This window comes from Pteropus medius, unplaced genomic scaffold (assembly GCF_902729225.1).
Source record: "Pteropus medius unplaced genomic scaffold, Ma_sr-lr_union100, whole genome shotgun sequence".
Classification (NCBI taxonomy): domain Eukaryota; kingdom Metazoa; phylum Chordata; class Mammalia; order Chiroptera; family Pteropodidae; genus Pteropus; species Pteropus medius.
In genome coordinates, this window is record NW_024352786.1 from 14,112,582 (window position 1) to 14,122,269 (window position 9,688).

The following is a 9,688-nucleotide window of genomic DNA, read 5'->3' on the forward strand; positions in this document are numbered from 1 at the left end:
CATAGTGGCTGTACCAATTTGCAGTCCTACCAGCAGTGTATGAGGGTTCCTTTTTCTCTGCATTCTCTCCAACATTTGTTATTACTTGTCCTGTTGATTATAGCTATTCTAACAGGTGTGAGATGGTATCTCATTGTGGTTTTGTTTGCATTTCCCTAATAGCTAGTGATGTTGAGCATGAGATTAATTACTTTAACTGGTCTCAGTGCTTGTTGGGGTTTTGGTCACCCTATTTGACACCTGTTAGAGACCACCTACCTTATATGGAAGGAACCTATCAGGGCGTACAGCTCACACACAAAGCTTTAGTTATACGCTTGGACTTTTCATCAAAAGCCAAGACTGGCACTAGTCTCCACCTTTTGGATCTGTCCTAGAATCTGAGTTTATGCATCTAAAGTCTAGGCTTTTGCCAGTTGCCCCAGTTGATGTAAGAAATCCTACTTGTCAGTCCTGTCCATATGCCCAGAAACGTTTCAGGGAGCATTTTACACACCTAGATTATTTCAAATGCATGATTGTAAATAGCTTTTAAAATACTCCTTTTTTTCTAATTCGATTGAGAAATTCCATCATAAAACTCCAACATAAAAGAGCATGTAGCTGTGGCTTTAAAAAGAGATAAGAAAAGGAAATGGCAGCAAGGCCTTCGAAGACTCATTATCTTTGTAAAGTGAAAATATTGGTCTAAAATTGAAATGCATAACTCTATTATTTTAAACAGAAATTATCAATCCTCAGTAAACTAAAGACACAAACTGGAACTGATCCTAGCGCTCAGTGGAATATCTGTTATTAGCACCAAGCTCATGGGAGGTTGGCCAGGTCCCCTCAGTGACAGCATTCCAGGAGAACACACAAGACCAAGCATGCCCATATTTTCTTTGCTACAGCAGGCTTCAGACCGGAGGACTTGGTCGTCTTGCTGAATAAGGGAAAGGAAAGCTTTATACTAGAGACTAAAAGGCGAGAGATTGAGGGCTTCTCTATGAGCCAATTCATTAGGGAAAATGAAGACTGTTGTGAAGAATGAAAGAAAGATCCCGGAGAGAAATAAAAAAGAGGGAGGAAAAACAAAACGGTAGGCAAAATAAATAGATAAAAAACATTGTTAAATTGCTAATGAATGGAAGGAACTGATATAGGAAAGGCAGAGAAAATACTCCACTATGTTAAAACTAAACAATAGTTACAGGTTTATTCCCATGAGTTGATTTCTCATATCTTATGTCTCAGAGCCACTCTCTATCATGGTGTTGGAAGTTAGGCTATTTAATGATGAATCACAGAGTTTCTGTCTGTGAGGAATTCACAGGCTTAGGTAGGAACAAGACATAAATAAACGTATTCTGCTAAAATAAGGTAAAAATGTGCAGCATTCTTAGGAAGCACTAGAGCACCTAATTTAATCAGTGCAGTATCCTTCTGAGATAGGTGCTATTTTCATCCCTACTTTTAAAATGAAAAATTTTAAATTAAGAATATTTAATTACTAAATAATTAGAAATAAATATTTACTGTGTATATATTGTATGACAGCTACTGTCATAATTACTTTCACATATACATTATCTCATCTACTTAATAACATCTCTAACAGGTGATTTCCACTTTTATTCTCATTTGTCAATGAAGAAATACACATGTAAGGAACTCGTCCAAGGTCACACAACTTGTATTAGGAAAAGGCTTAAATCTGTGTCTCACACTAGAAAATCTATTATTAACCATTTCATAATGGACTTCACTAATTTTTTTACTAAGATGTGCCAAGCAGACTTTGCTTTAAAATAAAACTGACTCTGAATTCTTGCTCTGACATAAAGTAGCTGTCATTTTATCCTTTCTGAAGCTATATTTTTTCTGTAAATTAAATAAATATGTCTAGCTCATAGGGTTGTTTGAGTTTTAAATGACATACTAATATATAAAACATTTAGCACAGAGCTTGGTGCATAGTACATACTTTATAAATAGTAGTTGCTATTATTCTTTTTAAGTATCGGACCCACCATTTTTTAATAAGTTAAATATAAGGTAAATATTAAAAGATGCTTAATACTAGCACAGAAAAATTACTGAACCATATTATTAAAAAGAAATATAATTTTAGAAAAAATAATAAATTGTAAATCTTATGTTTATATCGTGTTATAGAGTGAACATTTTGGTATCAGACAATTTGTTTTTCTATTTGAAGCTAATTTCTATCATGTTAGGTAGAGCAAGGAGCACACTTTCTGTCTACCACACAGGAAAAACAGATATTCTGAGTGATTATTCAAGGCAGAAGTTTGTATAAGAAAAGGAAAGAATGCAAAGAAAAAAATATTTATTGTAGTTGATTTGCAGCAAAGCCATTTATTAGATGAAAGAGTATGGATTTTGCAGAGGACAGAAATAGGACTATGATTTAGAGAAATATTGGGTACTATTTCAAAGAGAATAGACTGCTAAACTGGTTTAGCACCTCAAGGTGTTGAAAGTTGAAAGGGATAAGATGCGTGTTGGAATTAGCTGATATCAAGATATTTATAGGAACTTTGTGCAAAAGTCCATACAAGCTGGGAACAACATAACCCAAAAATTGGTGCCCTTTGAAGGTAAATAATGTTTTATGTTTGTTGACCAGTCTTTCACACTTCCATGTAAAAGTTTTACTGGAAAATTAGATAGTAAATCTCCCATTAATTTTTTTTTCAAAAAGAAAAAAATATATATTCCAAAGAGGAAAAGTGACCAGAAAACAATGATGAAGTCTTTTAAATGTACATATTTATATCTTATATAAGATATCCTTTTTAAAAAAACCCTCTAAATTATTTTTCAGGAGGAGGGATATATTTCTTTATCATTTTCATACTACGATATCTGTTTTAAAACACTGATTTCTCTACTATTTCTGTAAGTCATTCAAAAGCAGCTTATGTTTGTGTGACTCTGAGCTACACATGTTTCTCATTTTGAATAATACCCTTGATCTGACTTTTTCTGATAAGGTTAAATTGAATTGATGTGATAAAAACATACTTCTTACTGGAAATATTCATTATTCATAGACAGTGTTCCAGTACCATGCACCAAAAAAAAAAAAAAAAAAAAATGTGGAAACAAATCCTGAATTCAAGACAAGGCAATTTGTGGCAAAACAAGTCACAGTATCAGTATTATTGACAATCAGAAATATAATCAGTTGTAAAAGATGAATATTATTATTATTATTTTTTATTGCTGTTTCATCAGTTCCCACAGGCATCTTTTTATAAGGTTACAAAAGTTTATAGTGGGACAGACATGGCTTTTCAGTCAAGCAATCTTGACTCTATCAGTAATTCTTATTTACTGGTGATATTGTGCTCTCAAAGCTGGACTGTTAATAATTGTACTGTACTATACTGCCTTTCATAGCACTAACTCACATGACTGAAACAAGGAATAAATTAAATATTTATTTTTCCTATCCTCTTCCTTCATTTTACTGTGTAGAACAATAAAGGTATTTTTCCAGAGTCATAACTATCAGGTGGTACAACCAAGATTAAAAAACAAACAAACAAAAACAAAACTCACTGTCTTAACTTCACATCCAATGTATTTTCCAGTATAATATAGTTTTCTCATCTTTGAGAACATGTTTAAAGTATAATTACTTTAAGAAAATAGAAGAAAATTTGATGAGAGCTATAATAAATTATTCAGATTTTAGTCCTGAAAAAGTTTTTTAATAGTAGAAGAAATTAGCAATCTTGAGAATGGTATTGTTTTTATTGTGCCTTTTCATAGTAATGATATGTACATTACAAATATCAGTCTATTTCTCTATCCCTCTCTTTTAATTTTATATATTTTAAAATAATATCCTGGAGTCACAGAAGTATGTTCTTGCCATTGCTAAGATTTCAAAATCTGAATAAATTAATATGTAGCCTAATTATTATTAAAATTTTTGTGTATTTTTATTTTATAATAAAGATGATATATATTTAAGATGTACAATATGATCATTTTGTATACATATTATAGTAAAATGATCATTATAGTCAATTCAATTAACATAGCATATCCTTGCTTAGTTATGATTGTATATGTGTGTGTGAGTATGTATGTGTATATGTGTGCATGTGTGTGTATGTGTGTGTGTGTATGTGATGAGAACACCAGAAATCTACTCTCTTAAGAAACTGCCAGTGTTCAGTACGGTATAGAATTACATATACTCATCATGTTGTGCATTAGATTTCTAGACTTATTCATCCTTCATAACTGCAACTTTTCACACTTTGACCAACATCTCTCGATTTTTCCTACATTCCTACCCCAGTTCTATTCTCTGCTTCTATGCATTCAAAGAGATTCTGCCATTTGCAATAACGTGAATGAACTTAAAGAACATTAGGCTAAGTGAAATAAGCCAGAACCAATATGAATAAAAACAACAACAACAAAAAAATCTACATAATCTCTCTTATATGTGGAATCTACAAAAATATATTTTCTTTATTGAGTGCTAGGATAATGCCAAAACCCTGATTTCAAAAAAAAAAAAAAAAAAAAATATATATATATATATATATATATATATATATATATATATATATATATGTATGTGTGTGTGGGTGTGTGTATATATATATGTATATATATACACATATATATATACACACTTGAGAAATATGCCCATTATAAATATAGTTTGTTTTCTATCTTTGTCTAGGTGTCTAGGATCTAAATCCTTTCATTTATTTATTTTATTACTACTTACAATGGTAGAAAACTAAAATATTGCCATGGCTATTTCATGGCAGTATGCCAATTTTCTTACATTTCTATAACTAGTGTCCCTTAGTTTGTCTTCCAACAGCAGTTTCTCTAGATTCTACTTGTCTTGTTTACTCTAGTATAACAATAACCTGAATTTGCACTTTGACAAACATCCTTTAGAAATGACATTAAGACAGTAGTAGGGAATCCTGCACCAGAATACAATTAACTGCTTTAATATCTTGGATTCTAAGGAGATCCTCACTGAGTATAATCAGAGAAATGTTAAGCCCTATTATCATATGGTGACAATCTTGAAGGCGAGCTTTTCATATTTTAAGAGTAATCGAGTAAATGGTTTATCCCCAGTTAGATGTAGCCTTTCTTCTCCATAGAGAAGATATAAATTCCACTCAGTTCTATTTCTTTAGAGATAACAAAGTATCTCTCTTCTGAAAAGTTGAACCCGTGGGTTCAGTTCCGACCATTTGATTGTTACTTGATGTCTGCTGAAGACATTTATGTGGTCAAGTCATAGGACTTTTAAACATATAGTTAATTTTTGAAATGCAGCTTGCATGCACATGCCCTAACTAATTTCATGAATTCAATCTGAAAATTTAATTTCCCTGAACGCCATTTCAGGACTCACTAATAATATGCTCTCATAAATATATGGAGATGGTACATCAGAGCCTGTAGCAGGTTCTCCACTGTTCGTGGGAGTTTTACAACATACCTGGATATCCATTAATTTATTCTTAGTCTCCACTCTGGTCTCTTTTGTGTTAAACATTAAATATTTAACACGCAATTCATTAGATGTACTGTCAGTTTTTGATTTTTAGAAGTATACATGTAAACCCTAAAGACTCCACAAGAACATTATTAGAAACAATAAGCAATAGAGTAAAGTTTCTGGATACAAAATCAATGTTCAAAAAATCCATACCATTCCTATACTCTAATAACGAAGTGTCAGAAAAAGAAGTGGAAAAAAATAATTCCTTTTGAAATTGCAACAAAAAAGAATAAAATACCTAGGAATAAATCTAACAAAACATGTGAAGGACCTATGTAATGAAAACTAGAAGACCCTATTGAAAGATATGGAAGAAGATACAAAGAAATGGAAAAATATTCCATGTTCTGGGATTGGAAGAATCAACATAGTTAAAAAGACATTATTACCTAAAGCATTATACAGATGTAATACAATCCCCATCAAAATCCCACTGGCATTTTTTAAAGGAATGAAACAAAAAATCATCAAGTTTATATGGAAGCACAAAGGGCCTCGAATTGCCAAAGCCATCCTGAGAAAACAGAATGAGACTGGAGGCATCACTCTGGCCAACTTCAATTATACTACAAAGTGATAATAATCAAAACGGCATAGTATTGGCAGCAAAACAGACACACGGACCAGTGGAACAGAATCGAGAGTCCAGAAGTAAACCCATATTTATATGGTCAAATAATTTTCGACAAAAAAGCCAAAAACATACGATGGAGAAAGGAAAATTTCTTCAATAAATGGAGCTGGGGAAACTGGAAAGCCACCTGCAAAAGAATAAAACTAGACTGTTGTCTATCACCACACACCGAAATTAACTCAGAATGGATTAAGGACCTGAATATAAGACTTGAAACAATAAAATGCTTAGAAAAAAACATAGGAATGAAACTCAATGACCTTGGACTTAAAGAAGATTTTATGAATTTGACCTCAAAGTAAAGGGAAGTAAGTAAAAGCTAAAATAAATGAATGGGAATACATCAAACTAAAAAAGTTTCTGCTCAGCAAAAGAAACCATCAATAAGGTAAAGAGACAACCATCCAAATGGGAGAATATATTTGCAAGCAATGCCTTCGATAAGGGCCTAATATCCAAAATATACAAAGAATTCATACAATTCAATAACAACAAAAAACAAACAATCCAATCAAAAAATGAGCAGAGGACCTGAACAGACACCTCTCCCTAGAGGACATACAAATGGCCAACAAATATATATATAATGGTGCTCTCCATCACTAGCTTTTAGGGAAATGCAAACAAAACCACAATTAGATAATCTCATACCTGTTAGAATAGCTATAATCAACAGGACAAGTAATAACAAATGCTGGAGGGGATGCAGAGAAAAAGGAACCTTCATACACTGCTGGTGGGACTGCCAATTGGTACAGCCACTATGGAAAACAGTATGGAGGTTCCTCAAAAAACTAAGAATTGATCTACCACATGATCCAGCAATCCCTCTACTGAGTATTTACCCCAAAGATTTGAAAACTCATATCCAAAAAGATATTTGCACACCGATGTTCATAGAAGCATTCATTATTCACAGTGGCCCTGGCCAAATGGAAGCAACCAAAGTATCCTACGATAGATGATTGGCTAAAGAAGCTGTGGCACATATATACAATGGAACATTACTCAGCCATAAGAAGAGATGAAATACTGCCATTTGCAACAACCTGGGTGAACCTTGAGATAATCTAGCTAAGTGAAATAAGCCAGATGGAAAAAGTTGAAAATCACATAATATCACTTATATGTGGGATATACACCTAAAAGCAACAAATGAACAGGACAAACAGAGACTCAGGGACATGGACAATGGACTAGTGATTACTAGAGAGGAGGGGTAAGGGGGGAGGGGAGAGGTAGACAGGGAGAAAAAAATTAAATAATTTCTTCAATTTAAATAAATAAATAAATACAAGAATTAAAAATATAAAAAATAAAAGTATGATTGTGTATTCATAGGCATATCATATATATATACAGAAAGATAATATGCATCTAAATATCAATAATGCTTATCTTTGCCTAACAAAATCAGAGGAAATTATTTTCTTCTATGTTTCTGTATTTTGTAATTTTTTCAAAAATATTACAGTTGAATAATAGGTGGAAAAATGAGACTCAGCTTTGGTGAAGCAAACTATAAGATATGTATACTCCACATGTGATTTTTTCTTCAGAATTTGAGACTGTTGTAAAGTGTGCCTTTGCAGTGTTGTAACTATTTTTTTTCTAACTGTGTTATGAAAATGGCTTATAGTTTCACACGTTCACAGTTCGTTACTATGAAACTTTTCTTCTATTAATTCGGTCTTAGTCAAGTTAATGGGTTAATGTTTAGTTCATGCAGTCCCTTGAGACAGTCAATGATAGAATAAGTATTTCATGACAGTCATGGAGTCATGACACAGTTTCAGAATCTGAAACAAAAGATCTTTCTGAGACCAATTCTGTTACTCTTGCCACCAAAATCCTAGATTGGAAAAATGGAAATAAAACAGCAGGCTTGTAATTATTCTGAGATCTTCAATGAAAACTAAAGAAGAAAGGCTGTGGGAGAAAATACGCATGAAGCCAAATTCTTCAGTTAATTTAATAGCTAGGGGAAGTAGAGATAATGGATAAATTCTAATTTGGGTTTATCCATAGGGAAGCTGGCAACCCAATTCAGTACAGAGAGATGTTAAACTCTATACATTCTCTATCGAATTATAAGGGCATTTCAGACTAAGGACAAGCCTCCCAGGAGGATACCAAAAAAACACTTGTCCATGCAAATCAGCAGTTTTGGGGAAGAGAAAACATAGCATGATTCAAAAATAGCTTAACGCTGTATTTCTTACCCTGAAGACAAATGAATATTCTGTTGGTGGTTTTCTTAAGAATAACTCTATGAAATTGAAATATTTTGTCATATTTGCATTTTAATTTCTCAAGAAAAACATGTTTATAAATGTATTACAGTTGGTCTTGAAGGACTTCTTGAATCTACTTTTCCTTCTTCTCTAAATGTAGGGAGCTAAAGCTCCCAAAATTCAAAAGAGTGCATGGATTATCTCGGGAGGCCTGCTTGCATAAAAAAGAAAAGGCTGGTTCTGTGGAATTCCAGGAAGAAGAAGATTAAGTATAGAAAAAGGGAGTGTCAAAGGGAGTGTCAAAGGAAGTGTCCATTGTACCTTGATCTTCAGGATGTTACTTTAATTATGTTATCTTGGGATACACAAAGGAACAGATTATGTATAAAAAGGAGCATAAGAAATAAACTCGGAGAGACAGTTGTGAGATCTGTTCTCCCTCCTGCACCCTGTCTGTCTTCTCTTTTTTCTCTGTCCCTGCTCCCCCATTCAGGTACCTGATTTGACTTGGTCAGCTGGTTTCCGACAACTAAACATTATCATTTTTGTGTATTTTTACACTATATTATATCCAGTGCATGTTCACTAAACAGTATGTAGCTTTTTTTGCATTATTCAAAAAACATAGGAGAATGGTATTACACCATATATGTATATCCTTTTGAACTTTCTGTTTTCACTTTACATTATGTTTCTATAATTTTATGAGGTTCACACATATAGCTCTAGTTGATTCGATTTCACTATTCTGAATGTATGTTGCCTTTTTTAATACATTATCTTGTTTAAAGAATTAGAAGTTTTTCCAGTTTTTTAAATCACAAACACCAACATCATTCCATTGTGTCACTTCACATACTCATAAGCACGTAAAATTTCAAGTGTATTAAACATTATTAACTTTATAGGTAGGAAGCCATGCTTAATTGTTTTTATTGTCAATCCCTAATTAGTCATAAATTTAGTTATATTTTTATATGTTTATCTAACAATAGGTATCTCTTACATAAATAAATTTCCATGTCTTTCATTTTATATATTGCAATTAATATTTGTATTTATTTAAGTGTTCTTCCTAAACTTTGTTACTGTTTCAGTTATCTATTGCTCTATAACAAACCATTCAACTCAGTGACTTAAAACAACTTATTATTTCTCAGGATTACATAGGTAGACTGGACTCAGCTGGAGATTACTTTGTTCCCTGGGATGTAGCCGAAGTTATTCTTGCAGTTGTATTCAGCTGGGAATTTGGCT